Genomic DNA, 27,318 nt, shown 5'->3' on the forward strand with positions numbered 1-27,318 from the left:
TCAGAAGTGATATTTCTATACTCAACAGCATGTTCTAGGATAGACACTAGGGGCTTCCGCATTTTGATTCAGATTCCTTCACCTTCAAAACCTGTTGCTTTTGGAAATTGTGTCAAAGAATCAGGAGATCAATATTGCCCACGGTTGTTGAGGCACGTCTAAAAGGCAAAATACTCCAGTTACTGTACTTGCATAATCTTCTGTATTCAGCTAGCTCTGATATTCACCATATTATTTCTACAAGAGTTCTATGCCTGCAAATCTCTAAATGAAGTGCTCTGCTAAGTAATTGTAATAGGAAAATTCCCTTTATGTCTTTGGATCAAGAATTTAATAGCTTTCATAAATATTGCTATAAGAAGCATTTGGAGCCATTTTTAAAAGGATTTACAATCCTAGGGCAACTTCTGAAATGAATTAGAGAATTTTTCTAGAGTAAACGCTATGGGCAACTTTAAAAGATGTATTCCTTTTTTATGACTCTTTGCAAAATTCAAATGTTATTGGAAGGACATAATGTTTAGATGTAATAGGCACCAATCAGATATTGAAAATAGGATTACTAGCATTAAGTTTGTCCCTCTTGAGCTCTGAATTTAATTGATTTATTTATTTTTTAAATGCCTAAGATTAGGGGCAGAAATTTCATGGCTTAACCCAAGAGATAGTCTGGTCTTCACTCTAACTCTAAGGCTATCAAAAGTGATACTCCCTATAAAATATTATATATTAGTGTCTAGAAACCACATAAAATATATGAAAAAACTTCAGCATCAGTAAATATATATTATCCCTCCATATCAAACCATAAATGATGACAGTCTGAGAAACGTTGAGTTTATACTTCGGCTAGGTGTCTTGCAAATGAAAAGCTTTTTAAGAGCTAAAATCAATTAGCTATATAATACCATGTTTTCTGATGGGAATATATTGGAAAAGATGACTGGAAGTTGTTTGTTACAATGGTAAAATGAGATTTTACCTCTGGATATTATCAGCCCAAACATTCATCATTATAAACCGCTTCATTTTTATTTTATTATATTGATTTACCTTAGCACCCAAGACAGTTTGTCCTCCTACAAAATTCAGAAAACATTGATTTACTTAAATTATTCAATACTTTAGTTTATGGCCATTATGTCATTTAACACTTTAGACAAATCAATGCAACTTTTATAAATTGCCATCTGCATTCAGTACGTTTTGCAGATGTATTTTGGTGGAATCATTAATTTGGTCTAAGTTGATGTTTTATAAATAACTTATTTTAAAACAATGAGAGTGTATATACATGTAGTAAAAGATGCAAATGTTTATGGATAAAATGAATATTTTAGCTTACCCTGAGACACCCTATGCATTAGAATGCAGTTTTAGGCTTGTAACAATATCATTCTCACTTAGCTGAAAGGTATACTACTGTATGTTTGTATAAAGCTTTTCTTTCTTTAACTTTAAACAGTGATCATATATGAAGATTAAACATGTTTTTAGCAGTGTTGTCCATCCTGAGAAGTTTTGAGGAAAGAGATACCAGAAGGGACAATTCTTTAGATCAAATACAGTATTAGAAAGATTGTGGGAGATAAGATTTTATTCAAATGTATCCAGTAGAAACATCACCTAGAGTGTGATAACCCCCATGACGAAAAAAGGAACCAGCACTATGTTCTTGTTGCAGCAGGACAGGCTTGAGACAACTGAATTAATAGAAATTATGAGCCTGATCTTCCATTCTTTGTTCACCTTAATCTCCCTAACAAATCCCATTAAAGTCAGTGAAAAAGAGTCTGACTGATATGAATAATCTTTGGATCAGGTTCTTACACAACAATGAAGGTTTGAGTGTAGAGGCAATTGGACCTTGCATATATATATTTTACTACATTTATACTAAAGTTGGGAAATTGTTGAGTATTGAGATCTTGTAAATAAAATCATTTCTCTGAGCAGGAAAATTGTACTATTTGTTCAATGAGCCGTTCTTTCTGAAACAATGTAAACTAGTTCCTTGGGAAAAAAGCTTTAAGACCTTTACATCATCCCCATTACTACAGGTTATCAAAACACAGTAGTAAATACTGTTTTCTTCATTTTGCAAGAAAAATTCATATCTAGTTTCTACATTATATGCACCCTTAGTGATAGTTTGTTCTGGATTTTGGACTTTTTAGTAAACAGATTTACACAGTAGTGGTGTTATAGAGCTTGTCCACACAATGCAGCAATGCACACTACAGGGTATAATTTCTAAAGTGCACTAACTTTTGTTCACTAATTGGTTCACGTAGATCCTGCTGGTGTGCACTAAAGGTCCCACTGTGCTTTACTGTAAAACACTAGGGAAGCGCACATTGCTGTTCTGTGTAGATGTGTTCTGAGTATTCCAGTTGCAAATGTAATGATATAACTAATGTTCTAAAGGAGCAGCTTTGCTAGCTTAGCTATAAGGAGCATATCATCTGACCAAGTTCACATCACTTCATTTGATAACAGTGGTACATCTCTGTAATGTACTGCAATACATGGCTGCAGATGATCCTTTAGCTAATAATTCAGTTCCTAAGAAGACAAAAAACACAGGCAACTTTTTGAGCAATGGACCCAAGTAATCTGAATTGAAGCCTTTGTCAGGTTTATGGCAACATAATTCTTGATCATTTATAGCTTTTGTGTATTTTATTGTTTTACAGTTTTGTTAATTAATCATTAAAATGTTATATTATATTAAATGTATATTTTTACAAAGGGATGGAAACAATTAAACTAAAGCCAGCTACTATTTTAGTGGATGGCAGGATGCATTGTTTCAAATAGGTGAACTCCTGCTCCCTCTCCCATTTGCTGTGGTTCCAGTACATAGGTTGAGGGCTGTACATGAAGAGGGTACACACAAATTCCCATTCCATGGTAGAGAGTCTGAGTTCTTTGGTAGCCTATTTTCCATGACTAAATGTGGGTATAACAAGTGGATCTACAAACTACCAAATACACTTTCTACAGACCCCATGTGTAGAGATATAATTCATGGGCTCTTGTAGCCACTATTCAACATTTAAATGAAAAAAAATTCACAAAAAAGAAATTATACATGATTAAATTCTGAATAAATTGCTAATGTGAGACCACTATGTATCACAGAATCATAATTACAGATGCAGCCTATAGTTTTGATTGAGTTTTTGCTTTGTTGTTACATATACCATTCCCATACCAAAGAAACAGATTTTATAAAACTAACATTTAGGATGTACTGTTTGAAAGTAGTTATTTCCATCATCTTCCAAAAACATATCTCCATTACCCTCCTTTATTATCAGGCAGGCAGCAGTTATACAAGAACATTACCAACATGCCATTTTAGTTCATTCTCATTCTTCATTCCCACAAATACAATTGCTATTATTTGCTTCTCCAAGTTAACTGTTCTTTTAGTTCTGCATTCTTGAAGCAAGAATATCAGTTATTAAATTAATCTTTAATGAGATTATTTCAGAATACTCTTATTAGAGATGATCTTATTTCTAGATAGCCTTACATAAAACATTCTCATTAACAGTGCATCAAGATGTCACCTTAGATCAATTTTGTAACAGGATCTGAGACACATTCATTATATGCTAATCTCCCTTAAACTGAGTTTTGGTTTATATATTGTGTATTAGAAAATTAGTATTTTTGCTTCTGAAAACTGTAAATAAAGCCTTTTCTGGGTTAACTATTATGAATTTAGAGACAAGGTGAGTGAGGTAATACCTTTTATTGGGGAGAGAGACAAGTTTCAAGCTATACAGAGCTCTTCTTCAGTTCTGGAAAAGGTACAAAGAGTGTTGTTTAGCATAAGTAGTTAGTACATATTCTAAGACACCATTCAAGGTGAAGTACCCATTAACACCCGTTAATTGGGTGTTGGACAAAAAAGGGGGTTAATGGTTACAGATTGTTTAATAAGCCATAAATCCAGTGTCTTTATTAAGACCATGATTTTTAGCGTCTAGCAAATTAAAGCTCCTAAGCTCATCTTTTGAAAGTGTTGTGCAGGTTTAATTTAAGGATGAGGACTGATAGGTCAAATATAAGTGTTTGCTTTGTGAAAAGTGTTAGCGAGCTTTTGTCTTTTATCATTTTCCTGTGTGAGTTCACTCAAGACTGTAATGATTGTCTGGTTTCATCCACATAGTTGCTATTGGGGCATTTAGTGCACTGGAGGAGGTATACCACATATTGTGATAGGTTTGCTTAGGATCCATGGATTTTGAAAGGTGTGTTGTGTGGGGTATTGATAATTGTAGTATGGAGATATGTCTGCAGGTCTTGCATCTGTAATTTTATTAGGATCTGGTGCTGCTTTAGTTGATGTGTCCTGGGCTGTGGGGAACATGCTTCTGATGATAAGCTTGGAGAAGTTGTGGGGTTGTTTGAAGACCAGAAGATGGGTCCAGGAAAGATTTCTTTCAGGCTTGGTTCCTCATCAAGTATGGGTTCCAGTCTGATGTTTCCCTCTATGGTTTCCAGATTGGAGTGGAAGGTGACTATTAGGGGCATCAGAGAAGGTTTATTTCTATATTGAATAAGGTTCTCTCAGGTTATTTGAGTGGCCTGTTTTATGTATTTAATAGTGACACTCTGAGAACCTTTCCCAGACCCAAGTAAGAGCTCTGTGTAGCTCAAAAGCTTGTCTCTCTTACCCACCTTGTTTCTCTAATATCCTGGGAATGACATAGTTAAACAACACTGCATACATTTTATGAACTTGAAATTCAAGCATGGGAGCTAAAGCTGCGCATAACCATAGGTTTCAACTTTCAAAAAATCTCATATTTGATATATATCTTCAAATGGCTTCAGTTTTTGCTAACCATATTCTTTCTCTCTTGCTCCCATCACCTCATTCATTACTGTAGTAACTAGTAGAAGCATCTCACAGTAATGTTTGAATGCATACAAAAACATTAAGCTTCCCGGCTCATTACTGGGTGTCTCTGCTCCTGAAAACATGATTCAAAGTGCAAAGAGTCAGCCTCATCTAATAGCAGGATGAACAGGCACTCATGCTAGCACCTGGCCAAAAGAGGTTCACTGTGTAACCTATAATTAGTGACCAGTTACAGATGGTGATACTGCAGATCAGGAAAGGACAGCACTATATGTAGCTACAGTTGTGTTTTCTGCATACTGCAACTTTAAATGCAAAAAGCTGCTTGACTACCTGTCAGCTGGAGGAGGATAGGGCTATGATTAGATTCAAGATGTGGGAAATAAAGCTTGATACAGAGAAGGTAAAAAAAAGTATTCCTCTATGGCCAGGGTTCCCAAACTTGGTTCACGGCAAGCCCCTGGCAGGCCATGAGATGCTTTGTTTACCTGAGTGTCTGCAGGTACTGCTGCTCACAGCTCCCAATTGCCACAGTTCGCAGTTCCCACTTTAGCCTCTTCAGGGGCTGGTGTGGGGGGACAGGACATCAGAGGAACCACCCTATCATCAGTAGCTCTCTTCTGTACTGAGAGGAGGGCTCCAGCTCAGACATCTCAGCTGGCTTTAACCATGATAGTATCATTCAGGGAGAGAAGTAGAGCCTGAGGCAGGTAGTTCCCAAGCCAAATAGAGTTTTATAGATCAACAACAACATCCAATTTCCAGGTTCCCTTTTTTATAGGCACTAACTGTAGGCCACAGAACACTGGTGATATGTTTATTGTGAGAAACTACTTAACAGGAGACCTGTTCTGTTCTGCACCATTCAGTTTCTGAATAGATTTACATGTAGCACCAGTAATCCTGATCCCTGGATAGCAGCGCAAGTTCCACATCAGAGAGGAAAAAATGCTACATCTCTTATCCAGCTAGAAGGCCAATTCCATAACAATAATCTAAAAGCGCTAAGGATCCAAGGACATTCATCCCCACATTGCAAACAGTGGTGACCAATGGCAGACACCCGGTGAAAGAAGTTCCATTGAAATTAAGGGAAATGCTTATATGAATAGGTGTGGCTGGATTGGAACCTCAAACTGTAAAAAGAACTGTCTGCATGTGAATTATAATACCTTTCAATCTGAAAAGCAATTATACATTAAATACAAAAAACTGTTAGTGAGGATTACAAGATTTATTTTAAATAGCGTTCATCAAATTAGTTTTAGAAACATTTTGTAATAAAAATTACCTATCTGATTTCAGCATACTGCACTGAAATTTCACTTCAAAATATCTGTGAAATTTCAAATGTTAATTTGAACAGGCCAGAAAACCAAACTTGCATTATTTTAGAGAAACTATTATGGTAAATGGAGAGTTGCATAAAACGTTCGAAATAATGGTTAAAATGTAACTGAGCTTTACTTATAATATTGTTCATGAGCGTAGTTATATTAAAGGGTTTAGGATAAGATTGCCACAAATCTTACTCAGTAGTGCAAGGGAGTGAGACGGAGTTAGGTCACTCTCTTTGGCCTGTCCAGATTCTGACTGTGGAAGGAGAAGAGGGACTACTTGTCCAATGCTGTCTCTTGTGAACAAGGGGAGTAAAGACTGGGAAGAGCTGTTATTTCCCTAGTCCCACTCACCAGCCAGAATGACTGGTCAGGTATACAGTGGGGAATAAAGCTGCCCCACAGAAATGGGGGCAAGAGATTAATTTACTTACCTCACACCCTGCAGTACTGGGGAAGGAAGAAAGAAATTGGGACTCTGAGGGCAAGCCTGCATTACAGAACTACATTGATGCAGCTGCAATGATGCAGCTCTGCTGCTGTAGCACATTTGGTGAAGATGTGCTATGCCGACAGGAGAGTGCTCTCCATATAATCAGAGATGTTGGACTCAGAAAAGTCTTTTTAGATCATCTACTCCATCCCCTTCTGAGCACCCTATTTCTTATAGTATGTTTTCTGGTGTTTTATTAAACATTTATTTTGGCTACAAAAATAGGACAAGTATGAAAGGATAATATGGCTCTAAGTTCAAACATTCATAAAAACTAAGTGCAATAAATTGTTATATTTTGTTTACCCAAGAACTGCTCATTTTCCTTCTGGCAATTCTGGGGTAAAAGGTATTTCCTGCATAAGAGTATGTGTGTAGGTTACTTATATGAAGAAAAATACCAAAAACACCCGTTTTGTAGAAACAACACTATCTGAGATTAGTTTGTTGATACTTTTTGTACAGGAAGGATGAATCACAGCATTTGTACTTAAAAAGTTTCTTCTATTCTAAAAGTTTCTACCGATCTGAGAGATATCATCTATGTGTCAAATGGGAAATACTGCTGGAATCAGTAATCACTCTCTGAAAATGGATTGAGTCCTGTAGCACCTTATAGACTAACAGATGTTTTGGAGCATGAGCTTTCATGGGTGAATACCCACTTCGTCAGATGCATGTAGTGGAAATTTCCAGGGGCAGGTATACATATGCAGGCAAGCTAGAGATAATGAGGTAGTTCAATCAGGGAGGATGAGGCCCTGTTCTAGCAGTTGAGGTGTGAAAACCAAGGGAGGAGAAACTGGTTCTGTAATTGGCAAGCCATTCACAGTCTTTGTTTAATCCTGAGCTGATGGTGTCAAATTTGCAGATGAACTGAAGCTCAGCAATTTATCTTTGAAGTCTGGTCCTGAAGTTTTTTTGCTGCAGGATGGCCACCTTCAGGTCTGCTATAGTGTGGCCAGGGAGGTTGAAGTGTTCTCCTACAGGTTTTTGTATATTGCCATTCCTAATATCTGATTTGCATCCATTTATTCTTTTCCGTAGCGACTGTCCAGTTTGGCTGATGTACATAGCAGAGAGGCATTGCTGGCATATGATGGCGTGTATTACATTGGTGGACGTGCAGGTGAATGAACCCGTAATGGTGTGGCTGATCTGGTTAGGTCCTGTGATGGTGTCGCTGGTGTAGATATGTGGGCAGAGTTGGCATTGAGGTTTGTTGCATGGATAGCTCAGGAACCAATCCATGCAACAAACCTCGATGCCAACTCTGCCACATATCTACACCAGCGACACCATCACAGGACCTAACCAAATCAGCCACACCATCACGGGTTCATTCACCTGCACGTCCACCAATGTAATATACGCCATTATATGCCAGCAATGCCCCTCTGCTATGTACATCGGCCAAACTGGACAGTCGCTACGGAAAAGGATAAACGGACGCAAATCAGATATTAGGAATGGCAATATACAAAAACCTGTAGGAGAACACTTCAGCCTCCCTGGCCACACTATAGCAGACCTGAAGGTGGCCATCCTGCAGGAAAAAAAGTCAGGACCAGACTTCAAAGAGAAACTGCTGAGCTTCAGTTCATCTGCAAATTTGACACCATCAGTTCAGGATTAAACAAAGACTGTGAATGGCTTGCCAATTACAGAACCAGTTTCTCCTCCCTTGGTTTTCACACCTCAACTGCTAAAACAGGGCCTCATCCTCCCTGATTGAATTACCTCATTATCTCTAGCTTGCCTGCATATATATACCTGCCCCTGGAAATTTCCACTACATGCATCTGACGAAGTGGGTATTCACCCACGAAAGCTCATGCTCCAAAATGTCTATTAGTATATAAGGTGCCACAGGACTCTTTGCTGCTTTTACAGATCCAGACTAACACGGCTACCCCTCTGATACATAAAAATGGATTACACTTCAAGTGCAACCATAGCTGCAGATGCTTTGGTATTCCCACTTCTTGTGCTATGCTGTAATACCATTTGATGAGTATTAAAGAATATGAGTAGGATTCTGATCTGCACAAAGTTGCACTGACACAGGCTACAGAGGGACTGCACAGCAGCTGGATCTTCGATGTGGAATTCTAGCTGAGTCAGCCATGATTCTTCATGTCATTTCCCAGGATACAGTAAATGGTAACGTAGCCAATTTGTAGAGGGTTCACTGTGCTTCTCACTCTATTTCCAGACAGTTCTGCTTGTTGATGTAGGTGTGCAGGGCTACAGCCTACTTTTAGATAAGACAGTACCAAAGACTGTGCTAGCAGGAAATCACAGTATTCCCAATGGGATCCTGCCCTATATAGAGTCACAAGATAGGGGGAATGAGGAACAGTTCTTTATGTACCCATATAAGGGCCAGCTGGAATCTATGCATTTACTAGTAACATATTCAAACATATGTTTCATATATTACAAATAGCTAAATCCTGCTTATTTCTAGAGAAGTCAATGGGACAATTCAGGCAATTAAGTCAAGTGAGGGTAGCTCTACATTCCTTTCTATTCATTCATTGCATCCATATTTTGGATGCTATTTCAAAGAATGTTTCTGTCTTAGATGGTGTAGTGGGTTGGTTACCGGCTCCTGCCCTGAGGGGTTTAAAAAGCAGCCTGTGAGGGCCTGAAAGCTGCAGCTCTAAAAGCTTGGCTGATTGGGGAAGCAGCCGCAGCTGGGCCACACCCTAATCAGGTCACAGCTGACCTGTATAAAAAGGCCAGGGAAGCCAGGAACAAACAATCTTCCTCTGTCTATAGAGGGAGAAAGGCCTGTCTGCAGGGAGCGAGACATGGGGTATCTGAGTGGAGCAGGGCTGGGGAAAGGCAGAGGCACTGGGGAGCTCCTGCGTGGAAAGCCCCAGGCTTCAGCCTAGCATTAGGCCAAGAGGTACTGGGGGCTGCAGGGGGCAGCCCAGGGGTAGGCAAAGGCAGCAAGTCCAAACCCCTTTGCCTATGATGAGTGGCTGATACTGCAGTGTGCTCCAGTGAACGGGGGCTAGATGGAGACTGGCCAGTAGCCATATACTGAGGCAAAGTGGGGATAGTGGGTAGGGGATTCCCCAGGGAGGGGAGACCAGATTGGTGGGCTACTGCCAGGGGGAAGCACCCCATTTAAAAGGGCACCAGGGTCCAGGGAGAGACAGGCAGATCACTGGCCTGCAGAGGGCGCTCCAGATGCTGGAATGAGCTAATTCCCTGAGAGACCAGCAGGAGGCACTGCAGGGGTGAGGCTGCACATCTACAGATGGTTTCTCATGTATATATTCACTTTTCAGAGAATGTTTAAGCTCCTGTCTTACATTTGCCAAATCCTAATATATCAATCCCAGACATGCACAATTTTCTATCAGAATCAAAAGAAACACCTGCAAGATATTTTGTATGCTAAAAAAATCCCAGGTTCACCTAAGGGAAAAAAATTAAAATAAAAGCTGGGGACCATGTTTGCAAATCAACTATGAGCTTGCTAGTCCCATGCTTTATTTATTTCTCTTTTAAGTAGCTTTCACTATGTTATTTTAATACTTTCCCTGACTAGTGGTGGGATACTATATATGTCTTGGTGTGGATTATAATTATGGGGAAAGAATCATATATATCACCATCTACTTTTTTTTTTTAAATCACCATTTAAAAAATCAATAAATAGTGGAACCTACCAAGATAAAACCATACAGTACATCATCATTATGGTCCTTTTCCATGAAAATTTTAAAAGGGAGCAGTCTAAAAGGAGTTAACAGCAATGTGCCTAAGCCATTAAAACTGTTACTTTTGATTTATGTTTTAACACATTTACATGAGAACTAGAGAATGGATTGTTCTTTGTTTGAAGTTTAAAGAAATGTAGAAAATTTTAGAAAAATATATTGTGCTCCAGGAAGAAATTATACCACCTCCTTTCACCTCTATTGTAATAATATCTAACTTGTCTTTTTTATTCAAGTATAATCACCTTTACATGAGTGAAAAATAACTTTAAACACATTTCCTTGTGCTCACAGGATAATTTAATTTATGATAACTAGCACTGGAGCATTTCTTTACTCTATACAGAAATGAATGTGTTACTGTCATGTATTTGTGTATTTCTTCTGATTTTTGATAATGGCCTCTCAATATCTTCCCATTGAAACCAAGATTTTCTTGAAGCATTTTCAAATGACTTTTAAAATAAAATTTATTCTGTGATTCCGTTCCTGCAGAACACGTGATAATCACAGTCTGCAGACATCTCACAGAAATAAGTGCTCCAATGGATTCACGGTACAAGTGTTTTTACTCCAGAGCTTGATTGTCAAAAATCAAAGATAAAACTTTACAGCAATATGATAGTTATAATCCAATGAAGGCATGTAAACTTAAATGTGATTTTTCTTATAGTTCTGTGTAATATTTAGGAATGACTGCAATCTTATGTACATTAGGTTTACTAGTTCACATATACTCTGAATTTCCCAAATAACATGAACAGAAACATGACCCTGAAATCCATTTGCTCTCACAAGAGACTTTTTAATTAACAGTCACATCTATGCAAAAATGCTATATTTTGCAAAGTTAGCAAAACTTAAACCACATTATTAAATTATGAAAGAAAGCAGAAGTCTCAATGGATCAGATTAACGTTTCAAGAACTAGTGTACAACAATATTCCTTTCCTCCAGAGTCTGAGGCTGAAATGCCAAAAATTTATGTAATGATGTAATTGAATATTTAATAGTATAATATTTTGAGCACCTTTCCAACATAAATGACATTAAAAATTAACCTGGTTAAACTGTTAAAGGTTATCTGAGCAAATTCCATTAGACTATGCTTTCAAAGCTAATTAAAGATGACACAATATTAGAAGATGCCTTTTCTGAGAAGACTAAATTAATGTATTGACTAAAAAAAATTAAAAAATGAAGATGAAATGGAACAGCTCAATTCTGTCTGAAGTCTTTCGTTGGATTGTTGGCTAAGATTATGAAACATTGTTTAGTTAGTAACATGATACTATTGACCCTGTAGAATCCTAATCAGAGTCTAGGTACAATCCCAGGCAAATTACGTTGTTAAGTCAAAGTAAAGGTTGTAAACAGTTGTAACAGCTGTCAAATGTATAAAGGGATATTGCCAACCTGAAATAAGCCCCAAAATCAACCTTTGGAAAGATTTTCCCTCCTAAAACTTTTTAATAAAATAAAAGTTTCCATGTATTTATTTTAAATAAATCCCACTGAAAACATTACCCCCCTTCCTCCGAAATCCTCCCTTTGTAGTGTATGTAATCAAAACACAAATATTGATGAGGACTATGTGCCTGCCACATGAGTCCATCTACAATGCACAGGGCTGCCAGGGACAGAGTTCTCTTCCCCACTACATCAGGGTGCTTCATACCAGTGGGCTATGATTATGGGCACCAGGGCCGGCTTTAGGCCTATTTCACCAATTCCCCTGAATCGGGCCCCGCACCTAAGAGGTCCCCGCACCCAGTGAGAATCCCTTCCCTGGTTAGAGGCGCCTTTTTAATTTTTACTCACCTGGTGGTGTTTTGAGTCTTCAGCGGCACTTCAACGGCGGGTCCTTCACTCTCTCCGGGTCTTCGATGGCACTTCAGCGGCAGGTCCTTCACTTACTCTGGGTCTTCGGCAACACTTCAGCAGCAGGTCCTTCAGTGCCGCTGAAGACCTGGAGTGAGTGAAGGACCCACTGCTGAAGTGCCGCCAAAGACTCAGAGCACCGCCTGGTGAATACAAGCCCCATGTATTTTTTTACATGTGTTCTTTTTTTTTAAGTCATCCCTGCCAGGGCCCCGTCAAAACTGTTTGAATTGGGCCCCACACTTCCTAAAGCCGGCCCTGATGGGCACAATCTGTTGCCACTGCAGAAATATTTTCCTTTGGAAAGACAAACGGCAGCTCTAAGCACAATTCAGGATTCTCTTGCCTGGCTCCATGGGGCTGGCAATGGTGAGCAGGAGCCCATAAGACTAGGAAGCAATCCCCCCACATCCTCTCTGCTGGATGGAGGAGGAGAAAGATGAGATGCCCCTCACCAGGAAGAAGGAATATAAGCACCCATGTTGGGAACTCCTCATAGGATATTAAAGACAGATGGTGTTACTGGTTGGTAGGGGATATCTTTCTGAGATATTATAAAGGCCTATATCATCCTGGTATCTAAGCAGTGACACTGGGACCAATTAAAATAAATAAAACAAGAGATCTCAGATTTTATCCTCTGTCAGAGTTGCGCTCAAATCAGGAGAAGGGGGCAGCTGGTTACTGATTCTGAGGATAGCCCCCAAACAACATAAAGCAGTAGTAGAGCAGTTCTAAATTACACCACTGGACTATGGTGCTTAGCTTCACCACCCCCTTTCCCAGCAGGTGATGTAGGAACCAGCAAGAGCACAGATGCCCCAGCAGAGAGTTAATCTTTGCCAGAGGATTTCTGTGATGGTGATTTGTGTCCGTATGATGGCTCTTTAATGCCATCTGAGTGGCACAAAGGTGCTGATAACCTACATTCTCTTTTTCAACTATTTTATTCTAATTGAAATAATCTTAAAGATTTGCTGATATTCATGCATTTAATCAATGTAATGACAGTTGTTTCCTAGGGGAAAGAGTGCATGTGGGTTCCACGGTGGTGTGATGTTACCATGCTAGTGCACCTAAGCAGCAAGTACCAGGATATACCCACAAGCACCCTTTATCTGTACAGAAATAGCATATGAAAACAACATTGTAGAAAGAAAAATCCAATTTGAAAACTAATTTCACTGCGAGATTTCAAAGGTATTATTTGTAACATACAGGAATATTTATTATAAACTTGAGTTTTGAGATGACAGTGTTCTGCTCAGGGAAAAAATCTTTATGAGAACATTGTACAATGAACTTTCTCAAAAATTGCAAACTATGGTTATCATTCTGATTGCGCTTAATTTTAAAGCACAAAAGTAATCCTATTTACTTCAATCTGACTATTCACATGTGCTTAACTTTAAGCATGAATAGCCCTATTAAAGTAAATATGATTACTTAGGTAATTGAAGTTAAGTATGTGCATATATATTTTCAAGATAAGGTTCAATTATTATTTGCATAGTTATAGGACACATAAAGTGCCACATGATATACAACATATTGAAAGGCATGATCACTAGCCCAAAGAGCAAGAGCCAAAGATAGACAAATGGATGAAAGATGGGAGAATTGGTCACAAAAGCACAAGAGACCATTGGTTCTGGTCATCCTGTGTCCTACCCACAATAGTGGCCCATACTTGGTTTTTCATTTTTATGTAGCCAAATAAACCTGTCTTATTTTATCAGAAATTTGGTCACAGCTGAGGCTTGGTTAGGTAAACATGTGACTTGCTAAGCTCCAATTCATTGTTCCATTGGGGAGATACAGATTCCTTAGCAAAAAGGAATTGTCCTGAGCAATTGTCTTCAATCTGATTTCCTTACTTGGGGGGATCTAAAAGCCTCTGTTCTTTGAGAATTACTTATGTCTGTAAAGGTGGCAGGAATAGTTTTGTTGAGCAGTCAGTCTGTGATTACTTATTCATTTTTGAAGTCACTGATGCCATGAAGAACTGCATTGCTTCTGGATAGAATTGACTTGTAGTTTATGGTTGTTCTATTAGTGGAGATTGAGGGGCAGAGTTAAGGCTGGTGGGGTGGCAAGAAGTGATAATTTTATACTCTCATATTGACTTTCTTGTTTAATGTAATCTTCACTTTAAGTTTCCAGACATTTTAACATGCCTTTTTTAGTAAACCACTTTTCTTTTTTTTAGTTTTTTTCAGTTAAGTAAATGATAAATATTTACACCTTTAGTGTTACCTGAAAATTCCTTGACTTAATACATGTTTAAGAACTGCTCACTGATGGGAAATCTTGTGCTGCTTGCAGGTTGCACAGCGACTCTGGGGGTCCTTGGAAGCTCTGTAGTAACAAATAAGACTCTGTTGTTCTCCAGAGCACCCAGCACTTCCCCAGCCTCTTCTTTCCTTCTGGTCCCCAGCCACCTTTGTGCCCTGTGGCTATGTGTCTCCCTGCTTTCCACTTTCCCCATCATGAAGGCCCACATGGAAAGGTGAAGATAAGAACTTGATTTAGCAGACATATAGGAGGATCCATCTTTAGACTGCTGGATGAGACCCATTTCCTCACCAAATCAGCTTCCGCTATGTACAATGTTTCTCTGTCTCTTTTTTCTTTCCTTCAGAGACGTTTTTCCTCTTCTGGTCATTCTCTCCTGGTCCCCAACCCCCTTTTTCCCATTCTCCTCAGACCATCTTCCCATGTGCCAGTGTGGTTGTCTCTCTCCGGTACCTACATATCTCCCAAATGTCTTTTCTTATTTACTTCAAGTAAGTTTCCAGAAAAATTCTCTCTTTCCATAAGTAAATTTTCAGGTGGACTTAAACTGCGGTGAAGTTGAGAGGGGGGAAGGCAGTCAAAATTGGGCTTTTAATTGAATTCAAATTTAAAGTAGTAGATAGACGAGCCTTGTCTCTCCGTAATACTGTTTTAATCATCATTTGAACCAAAAATCTGCAGTTTTAGGACCCAATCCTTCATACACTACTGATCATAGCACCACACTCAAGAGTAAGTGTATCCAGAACTAGGCTATTATGTAGCACAAGAATCATTCCCCCATCTTTGTCTATATTTTTCTTGCCTTTCTTGCAATTGTTCATATTTTATCCCCATATCTGATACCACTCTGTTCACATTTAAGATTTTAAGTATATTTCTTGTAAGTCATTTTCTACTATCAAATCTGGTCTTTCTAATATTTTTTATATAGAAAAGGCTTGTATTGTCCTATGTTAACATTTACCTAGGAGCTGCGTTCTAGGCTGGCAAAGAACTCTCCTTTTATTAAGTAAACTCTTTGGTGTTTGTAGCCATGTTATATTAATAATTTATTAGAAAACATGTCAAGTCTTAGTCCACTAGAAACATAATGAGCTTCACTTCAGGGATCAGTGTAGGTCTTGCCTGAGGGAAACTCAATTCTTTAAACAAGACAGCAGACCTATTGATTTCATGTTCAAGACTCCAAAAATTTCACTGCAATATGATGTTGAAACATTGTGTGAGGCCCAACTTTTAATGGAACACTCAATTTAGGATTAATCAGAAGATCAAGAAAAGAAAACATAGAAGCTTAATTACCCCATATATTACATGGGTGGGGCTTCTGTTCATAAAATGGGAGTAATCCACATAAAAAGGGTGGGATAATAAGTAGTTTTCATTGCAAGGCCTCTTTTCTTTTAAAATAGTTGTGTGGACTCTGGATAAAAAGGAGTTTTTATTTTGTGTGCTCTTTTAATATCAATGAATAGTAAAATATATTTACTGTGTGTTTTGCAATGATTGGCCAATTTTACAAAGATGTAGAATATTTGAAAACATATACATAATACCTCTTTGATTGTTATTATTTGTAACACTCAAGCTGCACAGATTCTCTCCGTTATTATGTAACTCTCATCCTCCAGTCGGAAGTCCAACAAACCAGCCTGGGCTCAAACAACTGCACATTGTGGTCCCAGTGGGGCAGAGGGCAATGAGGAGCTCCACAGAAGTTTCATGGAGTTGAAGAAATAAGCAAGCTCATGCAAACAAGGGCCAGACCTCCAAGGAACATTCAATGGATCTTGCTTCTTTTCTCTCTCTTGCACTGCAGTAGCAATGTGGTGCAGCCATGAGGGAGAAAGACAGGTTTGGGAAGTGATGACTAACCGGCCACCAGTGGAGGGAAGGTCTGGGAGGTTTAGTAGTGAAGAAGCAATCATGCCCCCTCAATCTGATTCCTTTTCTTTGGGGGGGAAAGGAGAGCTGGGATGGGGAGGAGGAAGAGTCTCAGCTCTAATGTGCTTGCTTACCTGGGTGACTCTCTTCTCTAACTTTGTGAGCTGTACTGGTGAGATTGAAGGCCATAGAAGATTAATCTGAATCCTAGAGAATAATAAAAGTATGTTAAATAAATAGCATGGAATTATAGATCATACAGATTCCCAGGCAAATCTGATTCCTTTTTTTCACATATTATAAAATTAAGAGATGAGGGGAGTGTGACAAGTTGGATCACAGAAATTTCCTTGGGGCTGCCAACTGATGTGCTAAGACTACTTCTGCCCCTGCTTTCCCTGCCAGCTTGAGCCTCCGGCACTCTGTCTTACTGAGACAGACATGTCACTCTGCTCCAACACACACCCAGGGTCTGGACCACATGCGCCAAAGCTGCAGACTTAACTGAAAGCAGCTTAAGAAGTGTTCCAGTCTTTAACACTCAGATGCCCAACTCCCAGTGGGGTCCAAACCCCAAATAAATCTGTTTTACCCTGAATGAAGCTTATACAGGGTAAACTCATGAATTGTTCACCCTCTATAACACTGATAAAGAGATATGCACAGCTGTTTTTCCCCTGAGGCATAAATATCTACTCTGGGTTAATTAATAAGTAAAAAGTGATTTTATTAAATACAGAAAGTAGGATTTAAGTTGTTCCAAGTAATAGCAGACAGAACAAAGTGAATTACCAAGCAAAATAAAATAAAACATGCAAGCCTAGTACAGTAATAAAACTGAATACAGATAAATCTCACCCTCAGAGAAGTTTCAATACATTTTTTTCACAAACTGGATGCCTTCCTAGTCTGAGCCGAATCCTTTCCTCTGGTACAGTTCTTGTAAGTTCCAGCTCAGGTAGTTGTTAGGGAATTTCTTATGATCGCTACCCCCCTTTGTTCTGTTCCACCCTATATATCTTTTGCATAAGGCAGGAATCCTTTGTCCCTCTCAGGGTTCCCACCCATCCTTCTCAATGGAAAAAAACACTATGTTAAAGATGGATTCTAGTTCAGGTGACATGATCACATGTCACTGTAAAACCTCAAGCCTTCATTCCTCCCAGCCTGACTCACAGGAAGGCCTGCCTGCAAACAAAGCCATCCACAGTCAATTATCCTGGTTGATGAGAGTCATCAAGATTCCAAACCACCACTAATGGCCCACACTTTGCATAATTAAAGTAGGCCCTCAGAGTTATATTTCATATTTCTGGTTTCAGACACAAGAGTGATACATTTATACAAATAGGATGACCACACTCAGTAGATTATAAGCTTTGTAATGATACCTTACAAGAGACCTTTTGCATGAAGCATATTTATTTACATTATATTCACATTCATCAGAATACTTTTATAAAATCATACAGAGTGCAACGTCACAGGGAGAACACCAAATAAGTAATATATTTGGATTTTAGAAAAGCAATTGTAGGATAGGTGGGACCACTGTAAAGTTTCTTCTGTGACAGGGAGGGGCTTGCATGTCTTCAGATTTTAGACCAAACAAACACATTCTATTAAATATAAACTGAATCAAGAATTAACTGTATTTAGGACACACTAAAATGGAGACCTCTTGAATGTGCTGTCCTATGGGGATTTACCTCAGAACTGCCATGTAGATAACAGATATATTAGAAATGCTGTGACCTTCTTGCAGATTCACCATATGATGAGCATCTCAGAGGGGATTCTTCTTCCCCCACCCTCAGTACTTTAAGTGCTGTTATTCTTTTCTTAGACAACTTTTAACAGTATTGCAGGTGCTACCAGAGACATCTAGAGTAAAATGTAAATACAACACATGCTATGAATGAAAAACAGAAATCAGCAGCAACGTGACATATTCTCTTTCCATTTGTGTCATGGTTTCAGAAACTATTTGGAGTGCAAATGTGTAGCCAAAACTTAGAACAAGAAAAAACCGATGAACACTAATAAGCCCCCATTCAATTTATGCAAAATCTAGAGGATATTTATTTGCTTTTTTAATGCCATTTACATGACTCATGATGCCAAACTTCACTTCTTACTTTATTCTTGTATCTATGTGGTCTTTGGTAGATTTTGAATAATAATTCTCAGATGTAAATAGCCAGACTGCTATCTTCTTTTAGTTAAGTTCACCCTGTCATAATCCACCCTATATGAAATAAATTCTATATATGCACACCACATTTTTAAAAACATCAATTAACAAATGCTCTTATCATGGATTCATAGCTTCCAAGGTGAGACAGGACCATTGTGATTTTCTAGTCTAAACTCTTGTACAACACAGGTCATAGAACTTCCCCAAAATTATTCTTAGATCATATTTTAATATGTGTTTTTTCAAGTTGTAATTTGTTAATTTATAACTTGCTGTTAAGACTGCTATGATAAAAAAAATGACACATGGCTGTATCATTGTGACATAATCAGATATGGCCTAGGAGAATATGGTGATATACACCAGCACTTTCAAGACTAATTACTTCTCCTCTCTTGTTCAGATTCAGTACCTGCCAAGTACTTGTGTAACAATCATTCACATCTGTTTTAGAGATGCAAGTACCTTAGTTAGCATTGCAGGCAGTAAATTACAAAGTCTACTATCAGGCTGACTAATGGATGTTCTGCTAAACCATCTGGCATGTCTCAACTAAAAAGGATTCTTGTTTTTTCAAATGGAAAAAGCCTTTCAGAAAGTCAATCCATCATAGCAGAGCTCAAAGAATCTCTGAGCTCCTAACTACTGTATCACCACTGTTCTCATATTCTTTGTATTTATTGCCTCCTAACATTCCCAGTAACTCTTAGCTTTTTTATTTTTTTACTTATGATCCTCTCATGGATATCATTGAAAGAAAGGAAAATTTGCTAGTACAGGCAAGATATTTTTTACATGTTTTCTTCCTTTTAAATTGTGAACCAAGAATATAGGCTGATGTAGATTGCTGTCAAAGAACTTCAGTTAATTGTCTTTTTCTATTTGTAAATAGTTTGTAAAAGTTGAATCAAATGTCGCCCTAAAACATGAGCACTGTGATGCAGTCTGAAGAAGTATCACCCATATGTTCAACTATTTGGGTAAACCTATATATTTTTTTAAATATTTGCTACTAAAATCACTAAGAAGTTCATAATAAATTAATACATTTTCCTTTTTTGATTGGTTAGCAATAATTACACAAACATGGTTTTACATTAACAAATTTAACAATAAATAAAAATCCCCTCTTGTATATCTGAGAAGTTTTACCCTATATCTTTAAAACACGTCTATCTCTATTTTCCTTTGCTTTGTGAATGCTACCTCTGCCATGACAGTATCTGTATCTTTGAAAGGAGAAGGAAAAGGATTTCAGGACAGGGGAAGATTCCAGATTGGGGGAAGTAGAGGAGGCAGAGCGAGAGAATCTGTCTCTGGCCTGGAATAGGCTATGAGTTAAAGGTGTGATGTTAGAACACATTAACTAATATATTCTGATGTATTTGAAATGTCCAGTGTAGACAAGACAGTGCATACATTAATAAATTCTAAGCTAGTCACATTAAATTCCAAACTCCTCCCTAAATTTTAACACATCTAAATACATGTTAAGGGCAATGTGCTTTGACTACATTACACTTTTCAAACAAATCTTTTATATTAGTCTATATAAGAAGTATCTAGCTATATTGTCAGAGCAGCAAGAGGGAGTCCTCCAGCTGCTGAGGCTTTATGTTTCAGGGCTTCTGGCCTGAACTGTACTGAAAGGGCACAGAGGTGATAGCATTTGGGATTTTAATTTAGGAGTCCTTCCTCACTTAGAGTTGCATTTTTTTCCTATCCGGATCCAAAGATGCAAACGCTAAAATTTTCATTGTGAGGATGGTGAAAAATGGTTCTGATTCTTATTCATTTGTACTTTGAGTGAAGAGAATCAAAACTGGTTTTGTTTTTTCAGAATTGTAATCAAACAATGGTCTTCTAGATGCTAGAGTTTGTTTATCTAACACCCAAAATTCAGAGAAGAGGTTCTAAATACCAAGTTTCAAATTTTATTTAATTTCATTTTTAACATTTTACATATCTTATCTGAGTCTATTTCTACCAGTTACATAATTAGTTTTCCACACACACTGTAAATACTAAATATCAAACACATTTTAATGGCCTTATATTACTTTATTGAATTATCATTCCAACAACTGACTATGTTTTTCAGTGGTCTACTGTTTCATGATCTTCACGGATTATTAATCACTGTGTTCCCTGAGACCCAGACTCTATCTATGGCCAGAAAAACCAGATCATAATGTCTCCTAACTTCAGTCAGCCAGGCCCATGTTATCTTTAGTTTTGCATATTGATTTCATTTTGGTTTACCTCTGCAAAGAAATGGGATGTTCCAGCCAGAGCTCATGGTAGCTGCCTACTCCTCCAAGGGAAGTAGGCTGGCAAGGACATATACCTGTGTTATGTTCTGGGCATTAGCTGTCAATTGATGACATAGGGGATCAGCTGTCATAGTAATGGCATCATAATAGAACCTGTATAGATGGAGAGATATTAGCTGAATTTCAAGATGCTCATTGCTAACTACAAAGCCTCATTCATTTACAGCCTGGATCCAAGCTAATAACAAGACAACCATCCAAATCTGACATGCCATATGTTCTATGAAAGAAATGAAAGAAATAACTGTCTCAAGGATGAGGAGCAAATGTGGTAGAGAGTCAGCTCTCTTAGGAGAGAGAGAACTTCAGGGTTTCCTCAACCTGACCACATTAGAAAGACATGCAAGGCTTGTCTATTTGACCAAGCTTTGAATGCATGCCAAATCCCAGGCAGTCAGACATGCTCTCCAGGGCAAAGTTTATGTTTTGTTTTTAGTGTATTTTACAGGGTGTAAAACTGTGTACTGTTATGGCATTATACTGTTATAAATAACAATGCATGAAAGTGTGGGTCATTGTACACAGTAAGAACCATTAAAATTGAACATTAACCACTGACAGTAGTTAAATTTATTGCAGCCTGAGTTATTCCTATTCTAAGTATATGGAATACCACAAATACTGCTATAAAAGTAAATATTGAGCTAGATAAAAATCCATTAAAAAAACACTCACTGAACACTCATTATATTGCCATGTGTTATAATACCAAATTGTTATAGCATTATGTTTTCAGTGGAATAGATTTTTCCCTGAAGGATTCTCACATTATGCCACCAAAATTTGTTGTTCTGGCAGCGCCGACAAGACTCGGGCACTAATCCATGTCTACTCTTGCTGAATCACAAAAATACCACAGCATTTGGTGCATGTATGCATGAATGTGCTTGTTACAGATGCTTTAAAATTTGTCATCAGACGGCACCAGGCTATACATAGTGATGAAATACAGCTGTCTGATTTTCTTGTCTGTACCATAGTCATAACCATGGGATCTGAGCAATAGTATCTTATCTTTTTCTTTCATTTTTTAAAAAAATCTTGGATTAAAACATCAAATTTTATGGTCAGTTACCACATCATGGTACTACATGATTTCCTTGTACTACAACTAGTGGTGTCTCAGAGGCCCCACTGTTTCTCATAGATCTATTTATTGGCATTTTAACTTTTTTATATATGAATACTAAGGTGTGATGTTTTCTACCAATAAGACAAAATACCTTTCAAATAAGTGAAATATGTAGGAATCCCTCCTTCCAATAATTAATTACTTGATGGCAATAGATGTTCAGAGACTGATGCAGGATTTCAAGCAATTGCTTGTATTTCTCTCTCTCTACAGAGTGCTTCTATCACAAATTATTCCCTTGTAATGCTCTAATAATTTAACATAAACTGCACCATATTCTGTGGCCAAATTCACATTTTCATTTGAAAGTATAGCACCTAAATTATTAAATCAAAGATTTATTCTTGTCCTGCTTCTAATTTGATCCTGGTGTTATATTGCCAGAGGAAATTGAGACTCCACTGGTACATTTTTTTTTACCTATTGTTACTAGAAAAGATGCTGGGCAGTACTATTTTAATAAAATTATATTTAAAATAAGTTTTTGCTGATGTAGTGATGCAGTACAGGATATAACAAGCTCATTGTTTGTAATTAGGGCTGTAGATTAATCAAAGTTAACTCATGGGATTAACTAAAAAGAATTATGATTAAAAAATGAATGATGATGAATCGGATTTTTAATTTCATTGTTAAACAATAGTATACCAATTGAAATGTATTACATAATTTGGATGTTTTTCTACATTTTCAAATATATTAATTTCAGTTACAACACAGAATACAAAGTGTACAGTGCTCACTATATATTATTTTTATTAAAAATATTTGCACTGTAAAATAATTAACAAAAGAAAGTATTTTTCAAGTCACTTAATACAAGTACTGTAGTGCAATCTCTTTATTGTGAATGTGCAGTTTACAAATGTAAATTTTTTGTTACATAACTTCACTCAAAAACAAAACAATGCAAAACTTTAGAGCCTTCAAGTCCACTCAGTCCTACTTCTCGTTCAGCTAATTGCTAAGGCAAACAAGTTTGTTTACATTTATGGGAGATAATGTTGCTCTCTTCTTATTTACAATGTCACCTGAAAGTGAGAATAAGTGTCCACATGGCACTTTTGTAGCTGCCATTGCAAGGTATTTACATGCCAGATATGCTAAACTTTCATATTATTTTTTACTTGCTTGACAGCCCTATTTGTAATTAATATTTTAGTGCCAGATTGTGCCTGGCTACTCTGTGGGGACCTGTTCCAAATCCCAGTGACTTCAAATCAAGCCTCAGGTATGCAGAAAGCTCCACTACTCATATGGCAATGCACATTTTCCGTACATGGGGGACAAGACCCTAGCACCCTTAAGAGGTATAGCAGTGGGTGTATCTTGTGCACTGTGAAGCTCCTGATTTTCTTCCTGATTTTCCCCAGGGAGGCGCAGCTTCATGCCATAACAGCATGGGACTGTCCTTTCAAGGTACAACTGAGCCCTTAGTTCATCATTTAACACCTGACAGTTACTTTAAAGCCCTCGAGCTGCTACACACAAAATCTATTACGAAATTAATTAGGAACATTTTACATCTATAAACCATGTATTTGATTCTGATTTTTCTTATTCCCCATGATGTTAGTATTCATTTTGACACCATTAATAGCTTTGGTGTTATGAATTTTAGCTGCATAACCAAAAAGTAGTAGCAAAGATATAGCGACTGATTGGTATTAGAAAAATAAGTGTGATGACATGTCATTTGTAGGATATGCTAATAGAATTCCAGTAAAAAACTTAACTAAACATTCTAACATAAGAAATAGATGATTGCTGAAGCAATTTCAGATTATTGATTTAGAATTGTTCAAGCTTACGGTCACAGTATTTAAACTTAGTTTTCTTTGTTCCAGGCAATGAGATATATTATTTCTAATTTGGGGGAAGATGAGCAGATTTATGTTTCCAAGAAAGTGATCACTGAAAACTTAGCAGTTTAACAGAAAAACAGACATGGTGATAGTTTTATATTTTATGTAGTGTGTTAATGGACATAAGAGTATCTTTACATATGCTATGCCTGAAATGGAAGAAAGTTCCCATTTATTGATTTTTCTGAGTAACAAAATGTATATTCTTGCTGTAAGGCTTGGGTTCTGTGGTTACCATAAAAATGCCTGCATTTATAAAGTTAGCGTACTGTGGTCCTTTAGATGCTGAAGTTATCAAATAGTCTAAATAGAGGAGGAAAATTAAATTTCTCAGAAACAACTATGTAGTAACGTTTACCAAATGGTGATATTTTATGTATTTCTCTACATTTCAACAACAACAACAGTCATATAGTAATTTCTAGCTGCCATAACCATTCGTTAAGCTTTGACTAACAAAACATTTCCCTACCAAGTAGCAATAAATAATTTTAGACAGGTAACAGACTGGCTACTGCAAGCACCCAAAAATGAGCATTGAAGTCAATGGGAGTTAGGTGACTAAGCTGCTTCAGTGCTTTTGAAAATCCTATTAAACACTTATCTGTATCTTTCGTCGTCTACATAACATTTAAAAAGCGGGGGATGGGGGAGGGTATGGCCTTCTTTGCTCCTCCCACGGCCCCTGGTCTCAGCGTCCCTTAGTGTGGATCTTGTCAATCTTATTTTTTACTTTGATAGGCAGTCTCCTATCACAGTCCACTCCACTCTCTTCTCTCCATTTAGTCCAGGCCTTTCCTATTTGCTTATAAGTTTGTCATTAAGTTCACCATTATTCTGTACTATCCAACCTGGGTACTTGAATGTCTATAATTTTGGTACAGAATCTGGCCCTTAGGCATTTTAGAAAATGCTGCTTTTGGTACGGAGAACTCAAATACACATGTCTGTCTCTCAAAGGGATTAATAATAGCTGACAATGACAAGATTTTCATAAGCAGCTAGAAATTTAGAAGGCCTCCATTTTTGTGTACACAATTTGAAACACCTAATTTTCAGAAAGTGCTGAGCACACGTGTAGGATAATTGAACTCATTAAAGCTGTTTCCCCTAAAATACCCAAAGCCTCCTGTCATTTCTGGAAATGATGGCTAAATGCTAAAGTAGAGCAAGCTCTCTAAATATAGAAAAAGTGCAAAAAATAGCAGCGCTCGTTCAGAAATTTATTTGGATTTGTACAAACTGAAGCAAAGTAAAGATCTTAGCCCTGTTCCCAGATGCCCTTGTCAAGGTATGTCCACTCTATAATGTAAGTCTTGGCTTAAGCTCAGGCTTGAGCTCATACCCCCTTCTGTCTATGCACGTCTGACTTGGGCCAGTAAGTCCTCTGGACCCAGCAAGGTGGCAGATCTGAAATCAGATCCACAGTGTATCATTTTGCAGTGTGGCTCAAGCTTTGGCCCAAGTCTCCAGACTTGTGTCTTGAGAATAGACTAGATACTCTCACATTATTACAAAGAAGTGTTGGGGTATAAAAAATTAATACATTCTATTGCCTTCCTTTTTTGTACATCTCACTCTACAAATTGGCCACACCACAGGATTACGAACTTCTTGTAAACAGTAAACTGTATAAGGGAAGAGGAAATGTCATACATGGGTGGGGTGGGTGGGGGGAGAGAGGGAAGGGAGGAGGATGTCCAAACTGCAGCAGTGGGGTTGTATGCAGTCCAGAAATTTGGTGGGGTTGGGGAAGCTGGCTGTGCAGTTCTCTGAGAGTCCAGATTATCATGTATGTTTACCCATGGCCCATAGGTAGATGTAGTCACAAGTGACAGGGAAGCAGTAGTCCATGTAGATCCTAACACCTCATTCAGTTGATTCCACCATGAATTTTGACCCAATCCTGGGTTCTATTAGCCACAAGCATTTACCATAGTAGTAACCATACATTTAGGGTGACCAGATGTCCCAATTTTATAGGGACAGTCCAGATTTCTGGGTCTTTTTCTCCTATTACCCCCCACCGCCTGTCCCAATGTTTCACACTTGCTGTCTGGTCACCCTACATGCGTTTCTAGTTTCTAATGTGCCAGAATGCTCCCCCTGGCTCTGCCCCAGGCCCCACCTCCACTCTACCCCTTCCTCCAAAAGCACACCCCTGTCCTGCCTCTTCCTGCCCCTCTCCAACCCCACTTCTTCCTCCCCATTGTGCCTCCTCCCCCGAGTGCTCCCAGCCCTCACTCCTGTTCCCTCCCCCTGAGTGCCTCCTGCATGCTACAGAACAGCTGATTGCAGTGGGTAAAGGTGCTGGGGATAGAGTGCTGGTGGGCAGAAGTTGCTTGGGGGTGGAGGAGGCACAGATTGGATTCCACAGACACTTTTCTCTGAGGATGCACTGAACTTTTTTTTAAGTAGAGACAATATTTTGTTTGATGTCTGTTATCAGGACCTTCCACCTCTGCAGCCCACCTACATTCCAGCAAGATCCTGGGATTTCAAGAGATTAACTTAATAGGGGATATTCTGGACAGGGCCAAAAAGCAGGCAACAGGATTCATGGCAAGTGGATAGGCACAGACAGGCAGCAGAGCACAAGGAAAGACTTGTAGTATGTGAGGAGAGACTTGCAGCACAGTTTTGGAGCAGGAGCATCATTTGAGGGAAGAAAAGGGAAGAGTGCAGCAGAAAGATCTGCTTGAGAGGCTACTTGTTCCAATGTCACAAGATTCAGCCTCCTACTCCACTTACCCCGTGTCCTAAGTCCCCTCAGTGGTACCATGTCCTTCAGACCAGGAATGCTTTGGACAATGCTATGTTTGGGTGGCCCGTGCAACTGGGATTGAATATCAACTGGACAGGACGAGTGTACTTCTAGCAGTCCTCCAGTCTCCCACCATAGCGGCAAGTGTGTGGTAAAACTTATTAAAAAGGGAAGGAAGAATTAGGGGTGGCGGAAATGGGAGGAGAAGGTGCATGCAAAAGTAGGGAATTTATTTGATTGCAGTGGTTTCACTGTTTTGCACTGTTCATTGTTTGTGTTTTGCGCTTTATTTTATTACTGGTGTTTCAGTGTTGTAATAACAGCTGGCCTAGCTGGCAGTGCTTTAATTATTATACACACACAACACAGAGCCAAGTTCACAAATAAAGGCTTTTATTTTATTAATAAAAATGTTTATTACCACCACTGCACCACACTAATATAAGTATTTCAAAGAATAAATATTAAGACAAGATAAGGCATAATTGGGAAGTTGTATCCAAATATAATTTCTCAAT

Source organism: Gopherus evgoodei, chromosome 5, assembly GCF_007399415.2.
Source record: "Gopherus evgoodei ecotype Sinaloan lineage chromosome 5, rGopEvg1_v1.p, whole genome shotgun sequence".
NCBI classification, from domain to species: Eukaryota; Metazoa; Chordata; order Testudines; family Testudinidae; genus Gopherus; species Gopherus evgoodei.